Source organism: Chrysoperla carnea (genome assembly GCF_905475395.1).
Source record: "Chrysoperla carnea chromosome X unlocalized genomic scaffold, inChrCarn1.1 SUPER_X_unloc_50, whole genome shotgun sequence".
NCBI lineage: Eukaryota > Metazoa > Arthropoda > Insecta > Neuroptera > Chrysopidae > Chrysoperla > Chrysoperla carnea.
This window is the reverse complement of record NW_025408179.1, coordinates 27,348-39,764: the sequence shown is the minus strand read 5'-3', so window position 1 is coordinate 39,764 and position 12,417 is coordinate 27,348. Positions and strand designations below refer to the sequence as shown.

At 23.5% G+C, this 12,417-nt stretch overlaps 2 non-coding genes across 2 annotated transcripts; both read right to left on the bottom strand.

Annotated features, from left to right (window-relative positions):
• Positions 1-2,676: 2,676 nt before the first annotated feature.
• Positions 2,677-2,795, bottom strand: LOC123304431. The gene has a single exon (XR_006536453.1). It is a non-coding gene; the product is annotated as a 5S ribosomal RNA (ribosomal RNA).
• Positions 2,796-9,171: 6,376 nt separating this feature from the next.
• LOC123304426 lies at positions 9,172-9,290 on the bottom strand. The gene has a single exon (XR_006536449.1). It is a non-coding gene; the product is annotated as a 5S ribosomal RNA (ribosomal RNA).
• Between the last annotated feature and the right edge of the window lie 3,127 nt (positions 9,291-12,417).

The following is a 12,417-nucleotide window of genomic DNA, read 5'->3' as shown; positions in this document are numbered from 1 at the left end:
ATATGCAATTTACATTTACAAAGTATTAAAACAAGTGCATCCTGATACTGGTATCTCTAGTAAAGCTATGAGTATCATGAACAGTTTTGTTAATGATATTTTTGAACGTATTGCTGCTGAAGCATCACGTTTAGCACATTATAATAAACGTTCAACAATCACAAGTCGGGAAATTCAAACCGCAGTTCGATTATTATTACCTGGTGAATTGGCAAAGCACGCTGTTAGTGAAGGTACTAAAGCTGTTACAAAATATACAAGTTCAAAATAAATAAATCGAAAATATTATTTAATTGATAACATAAAAATACATCAACATATAAAAACGGCTCTCTTTTTAAGAGAGCCATCAAATTTTTTAAATAAGAGTAAATTATTTTTATATATACAAAAAAATTAAATAAACAATTATTAATATCATATTTAATATAAAATTTTATATATTAATAGCTTGAATATATCTATTATTAGTATATCAATATTATTAATTTTAAATATAATAAAGGATATCGCGGAATATATATCGTAAATCAGTGTAATGCAAATGCATTACATTACCTTTATTATTTTCATTTTACATTTACTACTTGTTTATGTACGCTTATAATTATTAGAAAAATATTTTTAATAATTTTAAAAAATAAATGAAATAATAAAAATTTAATAATAAATTATTTATTGAAAGTATAAAAAATGGTATAGCAAAATCTTTATTTTCTTTGATTAAGGCGAAATGTTTTATTAGTTATAAATTCGATAATCTCCTATCGATACTTGTTACTCTTAACTTGTATATATAAAAAAATATAATAGTATATTAATTTATAATAAAATTTTTTCAAAAATTCAATAAGTTATTGTAAAATAAAATAGATAATATACAAATTATAATTTATTATTGCAGATATATTACAATAAAAAAAAAAAATAAAAATATTTGGTAATGTATGTTATAAACAAAATAATTTGTTGTAAACAAATTATATAATATGTTATATTTATTAACAAATTTATTTACTCTTATATAAATAAAATTAGTGGCTTCCCAAAAAGGAAAGCCTGTTTAAATTTATCGGATGTATTAAATATTCTTTAATAAATTTACTAAATATTTTAAGTAAATTATTATATTTTCTTAACCTCCAAAACCATACAAAGTACGACCTTGTCGTTTTAATGCATATACAACATCCATAGCTGTAACTGTTTTACGTTTTGCGTGTTCAGTATATGTAACAGCATCCCGAATAACATTTTCAAGGAATACTTTAAGTACACCACGTGTTTCTTCATAAATTAAACCAGAGATACGTTTTACTCCACCTCGTCGTGCTAAACGACGAATTGCAGGTTTTGTAATACCTTGGATATTATCACGCAAAACTTTTCTATGACGTTTTGCACCCCCTTTTCCAAGACCCTTTCCACCTTTTCCTCTGCCAGTCATTTTAATAAAAAATTATTTACAATATTTTAACGAACGGATAACACGTGTGTTAACCTCACAAGTATTGTAATGTATGTGAGCGCCGGTACAATTGTGCCTTTTTATATAAAGCATTAAAGATTTTTTAAGCCACGCCTATACAATTTGATTAGTCCATACTCTGATAGCTATCCAATAGGATATGACAACAAAAATTTTGAAATTTCATATAAATATAAATACAACACATTTATTTCGCATTTAAACATTTGACTTTGTAGTATCAAATTGTCGAATATAATTTTTAAAATTGTGTGTTTTTTTGTAAAAACATTATTATTTGAAAATGGCTAGAACCAAGCAAACTGCACGTAAATCAACTGGTGGTAAAGCACCAAGAAAACAATTAGCAACGAAAGCTGCACGTAAAAGTGCACCAGCAACTGGTGGAGTAAAAAAACCACACAGATATCGTCCTGGTACAGTAGCTTTACGAGAAATTCGTCGTTATCAAAAAAGTACTGAATTGTTAATTCGTAAATTACCATTCCAACGTTTAGTACGTGAAATTGCACAAGATTTTAAAACCGATTTACGTTTTCAAAGTTCAGCTGTTATGGCATTACAAGAAGCTAGTGAAGCCTATTTAGTAGGTTTATTTGAAGATACCAATTTATGCGCAATTCATGCAAAGCGTGTTACAATTATGCCTAAGGATATACAATTGGCAAGACGTATTCGTGGAGAACGTGCATAAGCGTTTTAAATGACAATTTAAAAAAAAAAAAACAAATAAGAAATATTTTCGGTCCTATATATAGGACCAACATATATTATTAAATAAGAGTATATTATTTTTATTAAAAAATATATATATATATATATATATATATATATATATATATATATATATATATATATATATATATATATATATATAAATATAAATTATTGAAATAAAATTAAACATTATTAAAATTTTGTTATAATTATAAGCGATTGCTATTTCTAAAAATAAATAAATTTCATAAAATTTATATTATTTTATATTCATTTGAAATATTAAAAAAACTTCTCGCTTTAAAGTAACCATGATATGAGTTATAAATGCAATAAAATTTTATACAAAAAATAATATTTATTTGTTGATGAATAATATAAAAGGTTTACATTTCTAAATAACATATATTTATATATGGTGTGTAAAAAAAAAGAAAAGAAGAAAAATAATTTATATTTTTAATATAAAAAGGCAACCGCACACAGTGTTCCCAAGCGGTCACCCATCCAAGTACTGACTGTGCCCAATGTTGCTTAACTTCGGTGATCGGACGAGAACCGGTGTTTTCAACGTGGTATGGCTGTTGCCAGTAATAAATGAAAATTTTTACAAATATATATTTTTCATAAATATCATTAATATTAAAGTATATTATTAAAATTTTCAATGAAGTAATCAATTTAAATATATACTTATTTATTATACCATATATTTTAAATAAAAATGCAACCGCACACAGTATTCTCAAGTGGCCACCCATCCGTGGTACTGACTGTGGCAAATGTTTCTAAACTATTATTTTATAAAATATTTATACAAAAAATAATTTACTCTTATCAAATATTAATTTGTGGCCTGTATTAAGGCCTATGTTATTTTCATTTTTTAGCAAAAATAATGAAATATTTCAATATATTATTAAAGTAACAGATCATTTCTTTTTTGGTGCTGCTTTTTTAATTTTTGTAGGAGATGATTTGGCAACAGAAGCTTTCTTAGCTTTTGGTGCTTTCGGTTTACGAGCAGGGCTACTTTTGGCAGCGGATTTTGTACTTTTTGCTGGTTTTGCTTTAACTGGTGCTTTTTTTGATGCCGCTGATGATTTTGCAGTAACTTTTTTAGCAGCAGTTGATGATGATGGAGTCGCTTTTTTTGCTTTAGGCTTTTTGGCTGCCAATGATGTAGTTGTGGCTTTCTTTTCTTTTGGTGCCCGTTTACTTTTAGCACTCTTTGCTGAACCTTTTGCTCCACTTTCTTTTTTGGATACTTTTGATTTAGCTGAAGAATTAGATGAAGCGGAAGCAGCCAATTTGAATGAACCAGATGCACCTTTACCTTTAGTTTGTACCAAGGCTCCCTCAGTTACAGCAGCTTTTAAATATTTTTTAATAAATGGTGAAATTTTATCAGAATCCACTTTATAATTTGCAGCTAAATATTTTTTAATTGCTTGTAATGATGAACCACCACGTTCTTTTAAATTTTTAATTGCGTTAACAACCATTTCTGATGTACGTGGATGTGTTGGTTTTGAATGTTGTTTTGTACGTTTAGCACCAGAAGCTGTTGCTTTTTTTGTTGGTGTTGTAGAAGCAGCAGTAACCGCAGTTGCTGCAACAGCTGTAGAATTTTCTTCGGCCATATTTTTTACTTTATAAAAATAATGTATTTATTATAAATATTTAAATGATAAAATATAATAATTCTATCAAATAAAAAATAAAGGTTTTCAATTATATCATTATTCACAATAATATAAGTCCCTATGTAAGTCAAAGTACCATGTAGAAAACACATAAAAATTAAATAGTATTTCTAATTTACTGTCGTAGTAAACATGATTTATTTTTTCAATTTCTATAATATATAAAATAATAAATTATAAATTTAATAATAATATTTATTTTATAAATTAAAATATATTTAATTTTTTTATTAACAATTATTAATAAACATAGTTTAATATTAATTATTTCAATCATACAAAACAATAATATTTTTAAGGTAAACTTAAAAAGTATATATTTTTATTTTTTATTTAATATCGATTTATTATAAATTATTAGTATATAAATAATTAAAAAATTTAATATATAAATATATATATTATAGTATAAGATTTCATTTTTAGAAAAACTTTTTTTGTCAATAATGAAAACGTATTATTATGAAATGTGTTAATCGAACATTGACAAAATATATTTCATTAGAAAATACTTTTATTTATGCATTAATATCAATAATTAACTATTAAATTAATTTTTTCATAATTATATAAAGAAATTTTATACTGATATAAGTATTTATATATTATAATATTTATTTTAAATATAAAAAAATTTATGACAAAATATATTATTAGAGTATTTGTTGAGATTAATATAAGATTATTTTAAATAAGAATTAATTTATATAATTATTAAAATATTATTAATTTTATGTTATGTAATTTTAATAAAAATAAATAATAATAATAAATATAAAAATTTTTTAACAATTTAAATTTTATATGATCTAAATAATTTTGTTAAGTACGATATGAGAAATCATTGTAAGCTTCGTTAAGAAACTTTGTAATATAAAATAATAATAATAATATTAAATATATAAATAAATAAAATAAATTTGATACATATTTTTGGTTCATTCTGTGTATAAATCAAAGGATACCGAATAATTGGTAACGGATGCGATATATTATAGTATCGAGTATTAAAACATAATATATAAATTTATCTTGTTATTCAAATTTTTTGTTACTTAACTTATGTATTTAGAAAATTTATAATATTATTTATATAATTGACATAAAATCTTATAAATTGAAATTTTATTAATATGTATCAAAAGAAGAGAGTAACGTATTGATATAATATCAAAGGATACTGATTATTTAAATAACGAATACGTCATATATTGTTTGTGTAACAAAGTTCACTTGGCCATCTAGTTGAAAATAACATTTTCAATAGAAAGTTTATATGCTTTTTTTTTTCTTTAATTATTAAAAAAATAAATTGAAATTTAATTCAATCAAATTTTATAATAATTTTTTAAAAATTTTTCCTTTTAAAAAATATTTTGTGATGTTGTGATAATATGTATTAATACAAGTGCATCCTGATACTTTTATCTCTAGTAAAGGTATGAGTATCATGAACAGTTTTGTTATCTAATGATATTATTTTGATAATATTTTGTGTATATTCTTATAATATTTTGTCTAAATATCATCATAATACAATATTATTTTGATAATATTTTATGAATATTCTTATAATATGTTACCTAAATGTCATCATAATATGATGAATTATTTCCATAATAACATATAAAAAAAAAAAAAAAAAAAAAGAATCATTAATTTATAATTATTTAAATTGATTCTTTAAAAAAATATTATAATATATTATTTATAAAAATAATTTTTACTCTTATTTTAAATAAATTTGTGGCCTTTTATTAAAAGGCCTATGATCGATGTATTATTATTATAAAAATTAATGCAATGTTTTTAATTTATGCTTTCTTTTCAGTTTTCTTTGGTAATAACACTGCTTGAATGTTTGGTAATACACCACCTTGAGCAATTGTTACACCAGATAATAATTTATTTAATTCTTCATCATTACGAATTGCCAATTGTAAATGACGTGGAATGATACGTGTTTTTTTGTTATCACGGGCAGCATTACCAGCTAACTCGAGAACTTCTGCAGCCAAATATTCCATAACAGCAGCCAAATATACTGGGGCACCAGCACCTACTCGTTCAGCATAATTTCCTTTTCGTAATAATCTGTGAATTCTTCCAACAGGAAATTGTAATCCTGCTCGGCTTGATCTTGACTTTGCCTTTCCCTTTACTTTACCACCTTTACCTCGTCCAGACATAGCGAATAAATTTATTTAATTAATATTTTTTTTTGTAAATATAATCACACAGATGTGTACGTTACGGGGATTGTAACATAAATGTTTAAAATGTTATTTGGGTATTTTAATTTATAATATTTATAAAATATAAAACTTTAAAAATAAACCAATCACCTTATAGTATTATTTTCAGCCAATCAGAGAGTAGTATTCATTTTTATTGTTATATCCATCTTCGCGTATATAATACGCTAGTTGTATACACGACACGCTCATACATATACTGACTGGTGTTCTGTAACTATCTGTGTATATTAATTGTTTGTAACAATGCCACCAAAAACAAGTGGAAAAGCAGCAAAAAAAGCTGGCAAAGCTCAAAAAAATATATCAAAGAGTGATAAGAAAAAGAAGAGGAAGCGCAAGGAATCATATGCAATTTACATTTACAAAGTATTAAAACAAGTGCATCCTGATACTGGTATCTCTAGTAAAGCTATGAGTATCATGAACAGTTTTGTTAATGATATTTTTGAACGTATTGCTGCTGAAGCATCACGTTTAGCACATTATAATAAACGTTCAACAATCACAAGTCGGGAAATTCAAACCGCAGTTCGATTATTATTACCTGGTGAATTGGCAAAGCACGCTGTTAGTGAAGGTACTAAAGCTGTTACAAAATATACAAGTTCAAAATAAATAAATCGAAAATATTATTTAATTGATAACATAAAAATACATCAACATATAAAAACGGCTCTCTTTTTAAGAGAGCCATCAAATTTTTTAAATAAGAGTAAATTATTTTTATATATACAAAAAAATTAAATAAACAATTATTAATATCATATTTAATATAAAATTTTATATATTAATAGCTTGAATATATCTATTATTAGTATATCAATATTATTAATTTTAAATATAATAAAGGATATCGCGGAATATATATCGTAAATCAGTGTAATGCAAATGCATTACATTACCTTTATTATTTTCATTTTACATTTACTACTTGTTTATGTACGCTTATAATTATTAGAAAAATATTTTTAATAATTTTAAAAAATAAATGAAATAATAAAAATTTAATAATAAATTATTTATTGAAAGTATAAAAAATGGTATAGCAAAATCTTTATTTTCTTTGATTAAGGCGAAATGTTTTATTAGTTATAAATTCGATAATCTCCTATCGATACTTGTTACTCTTAACTTGTATATATAAAAAATATAATAGTATATTAATTTATAATAAAATTTTTTCAAAAATTCAATAAGTTATTGTAAAATAAAATAGATAATATACAAATTATAATTTATTATTGCAGATATATTACAATAAAAAAAAAAAATAAAAATATTTGGTAATGTATGTTATAAACAAAATAATTTGTTGTAAACAAATTATATAATATGTTATATTTATTAACAAATTTATTTACTCTTATATAAATAAAATTAGTGGCTTCCCAAAAAGGAAAGCCTGTTTAAATTTATCGGATGTATTAAATATTCTTTAATAAATTTACTAAATATTTTAAGTAAATTATTATATTTTCTTAACCTCCAAAACCATACAAAGTACGACCTTGTCGTTTTAATGCATATACAACATCCATAGCTGTAACTGTTTTACGTTTTGCGTGTTCAGTATATGTAACAGCATCCCGAATAACATTTTCAAGGAATACTTTAAGTACACCACGTGTTTCTTCATAAATTAAACCAGAGATACGTTTTACTCCACCTCGTCGTGCTAAACGACGAATTGCAGGTTTTGTAATACCTTGGATATTATCACGCAAAACTTTTCTATGACGTTTTGCACCCCCTTTTCCAAGACCCTTTCCACCTTTTCCTCTGCCAGTCATTTTAATAAAAAATTATTTACAATATTTTAACGAACGGATAACACGTGTGTTAACCTCACAAGTATTGTAATGTATGTGAGCGCCGGTACAATTGTGCCTTTTTATATAAAGCATTAAAGATTTTTTAAGCCACGCCTATACAATTTGATTAGTCCATACTCTGATAGCTATCCAATAGGATATGACAACAAAAATTTTGAAATTTCATATAAATATAAATACAACACATTTATTTCGCATTTAAACATTTGACTTTGTAGTATCAAATTGTCGAATATAATTTTTAAAATTGTGTGTTTTTTTGTAAAAACATTATTATTTGAAAATGGCTAGAACCAAGCAAACTGCACGTAAATCAACTGGTGGTAAAGCACCAAGAAAACAATTAGCAACGAAAGCTGCACGTAAAAGTGCACCAGCAACTGGTGGAGTAAAAAAACCACACAGATATCGTCCTGGTACAGTAGCTTTACGAGAAATTCGTCGTTATCAAAAAAGTACTGAATTGTTAATTCGTAAATTACCATTCCAACGTTTAGTACGTGAAATTGCACAAGATTTTAAAACCGATTTACGTTTTCAAAGTTCAGCTGTTATGGCATTACAAGAAGCTAGTGAAGCCTATTTAGTAGGTTTATTTGAAGATACCAATTTATGCGCAATTCATGCAAAGCGTGTTACAATTATGCCTAAGGATATACAATTGGCAAGACGTATTCGTGGAGAACGTGCATAAGCGTTTTAAATGACAATTTAAAAAAAAAAAAACAAATAAGAAATATTTTCGGTCCTATATATAGGACCAACATATATTATTAAATAAGAGTATATTATTTTTATTAAAAAATATATATATATATATATATATATATATATATATATATATATATATATATATATAAATATAAATTATTGAAATAAAATTAAACATTATTAAAATTTTGTTATAATTATAAGCGATTGCTATTTCTAAAAATAAATAAATTTCATAAAATTTATATTATTTTATATTCATTTGAAATATTAAAAAAACTTCTCGCTTTAAAGTAACCATGATATGAGTTATAAATGCAATAAAATTTTATACAAAAAATAATATTTATTTGTTGATGAATAATATAAAAGGTTTACATTTCTAAATAACATATATTTATATATGGTGTGTAAAAAAAAAGAAAAGAAGAAAAATAATTTATATTTTTAATATAAAAAGGCAACCGCACACAGTGTTCCCAAGCGGTCACCCATCCAAGTACTGACTGTGCCCAATGTTGCTTAACCTCGGTGATCGGACGAGAACCGGTGTTTTCAACGTGGTATGGCTGTTGCCAGTAATAAATGAAAATTTTTACAAATATATATTTTTCATAAATATCATTAATATTAAAGTATATTATTAAAATTTTCAATGAAGTAATCAATTTAAATATATACTTATTTATTATACCATATATTTTAAATAAAAATGCAACCGCACACAGTATTCTCAAGTGGCCACCCATCCGTGGTACTGACTGTGGCAAATGTTTCTAAACTATTATTTTATAAAATATTTATACAAAAAATAATTTACTCTTATCAAATATTAATTTGTGGCCTGTATTAAGGCCTATGTTATTTTCATTTTTTAGCAAAAATAATGAAATATTTCAATATATTATTAAAGTAACAGATCATTTCTTTTTTGGTGCTGCTTTTTTAATTTTTGTAGGAGATGATTTGGCAACAGAAGCTTTCTTAGCTTTTGGTGCTTTCGGTTTACGAGCAGGGCTACTTTTGGCAGCGGATTTTGTACTTTTTGCTGGTTTTGCTTTAACTGGTGCTTTTTTTGATGCCGCTGATGATTTTGCAGTAACTTTTTTAGCAGCAGTTGATGATGATGGAGTCGCTTTTTTTGCTTTAGGCTTTTTGGCTGCCAATGATGTAGTTGTGGCTTTCTTTTCTTTTGGTGCCCGTTTACTTTTAGCACTCTTTGCTGAACCTTTTGCTCCACTTTCTTTTTTGGATACTTTTGATTTAGCTGAAGAATTAGATGAAGCGGAAGCAGCCAATTTGAATGAACCAGATGCACCTTTACCTTTAGTTTGTACCAAGGCTCCCTCAGTTACAGCAGCTTTTAAATATTTTTTAATAAATGGTGAAATTTTATCAGAATCCACTTTATAATTTGCAGCTAAATATTTTTTAATTGCTTGTAATGATGAACCACCACGTTCTTTTAAATTTTTAATTGCGTTAACAACCATTTCTGATGTACGTGGATGTGTTGGTTTTGAATGTTGTTTTGTACGTTTAGCACCAGAAGCTGTTGCTTTTTTTGTTGGTGTTGTAGAAGCAGCAGTAACCGCAGTTGCTGCAACAGCTGTAGAATTTTCTTCGGCCATATTTTTTACTTTATAAAAATAATGTATTTATTATAAATATTTAAATGATAAAATATAATAATTCTATCAAATAAAAAATAAAGGTTTTCAATTATATCATTATTCACAATAATATAAGTCCCTATGTAAGTCAAAGTACCATGTAGAAAACACATAAAAATTAAATAGTATTTCTAATTTACTGTCGTAGTAAACATGATTTATTTTTTCAATTTCTATAATATATAAAATAATAAATTATAAATTTAATAATAATATTTATTTTATAAATTAAAATATATTTAATTTTTTTATTAACAATTATTAATAAACATAGTTTAATATTAATTATTTCAATCATACAAAACAATAATATTTTTAAGGTAAACTTAAAAAGTATATATTTTTATTTTTTATTTAATATCGATTTATTATAAATTATTAGTATATAAATAATTAAAAAATTTAATATATAAATATATATATTATAGTATAAGATTTCATTTTTAGAAAAACTTTTTTTGTCAATAATGAAAACGTATTATTATGAAATGTGTTAATCGAACATTGACAAAATATATTTCATTAGAAAATACTTTTATTTATGCATTAATATCAATAATTAACTATTAAATTAATTTTTTCATAATTATATAAAGAAATTTTATACTGATATAAGTATTTATATATTATAATATTTATTTTAAATATAAAAAAATTTATGACAAAATATATTATTAGAGTATTTGTTGAGATTAATATAAGATTATTTTAAATAAGAATTAATTTATATAATTATTAAAATATTATTAATTTTATGTTATGTAATTTTAATAAAAATAAATAATAATAATAAATATAAAAATTTTTTAACAATTTAAATTTTATATGATCTAAATAATTTTGTTAAGTACGATATGAGAAATCATTGTAAGCTTCGTTAAGAAACTTTGTAATATAAAATAATAATAATAATATTAAATATATAAATAAATAAAATAAATTTGATACATATTTTTGGTTCATTCTGTGTATAAATCAAAGGATACCGAATAATTGGTAACGGATGCGATATATTATAGTATCGAGTATTAAAACATAATATATAAATTTATCTTGTTATTCAAATTTTTTGTTACTTAACTTATGTATTTAGAAAATTTATAATATTATTTATATAATTGACATAAAATCTTATAAATTGAAATTTTATTAATATGTATCAAAAGAAGAGAGTAACGTATTGATATAATATCAAAGGATACTGATTATTTAAATAACGAATACGTCATATATTGTTTGTGTAACAAAGTTCACTTGGCCATCTAGTTGAAAATAACATTTTCAATAGAAAGTTTATATGCTTTTTTTTTTCTTTAATTATTAAAAAAATAAATTGAAATTTAATTCAATCAAATTTTATAATAATTTTTAAAAAATTTTTCCTTTTAAAAAATATTTTGTGATGTTGTGATAATATGTATTAATACAAGTGCATCCTGATACTTTTATCTCTAGTAAAGGTATGAGTATCATGAACAGTTTTGTTATCTAATGATATTATTTTGATAATATTTTGTGTATATTCTTATAATATTTTGTCTAAATATCATCATAATACAATATTATTTTGATAATATTTTATGAATATTCTTATAATATGTTACCTAAATGTCATCATAATATGATGAATTATTTCCATAATAACATATAAAAAAAAAAAAAAAAAAAAAGAATCATTAATTTATAATTATTTAAATTGATTCTTTAAAAAAATATTATAATATATTATTTATAAAAATAATTTTTACTCTTATTTTAAATAAATTTGTGGCCTTTTATTAAAAGGCCTATGATCGATGTATTATTATTATAAAAATTAATGCAATGTTTTTAATTTATGCTTTCTTTTCAGTTTTCTTTGGTAATAACACTGCTTGAATGTTTGGTAATACACCACCTTGAGCAATTGTTACACCAGATAATAATTTATTTAATTCTTCATCATTACGAATTGCCAATTGTAAATGACGTGGAATGATACGTGTTTTTTTGTTATCACGGGCAGCATTACCAGCTAACTCGAGAACTTCT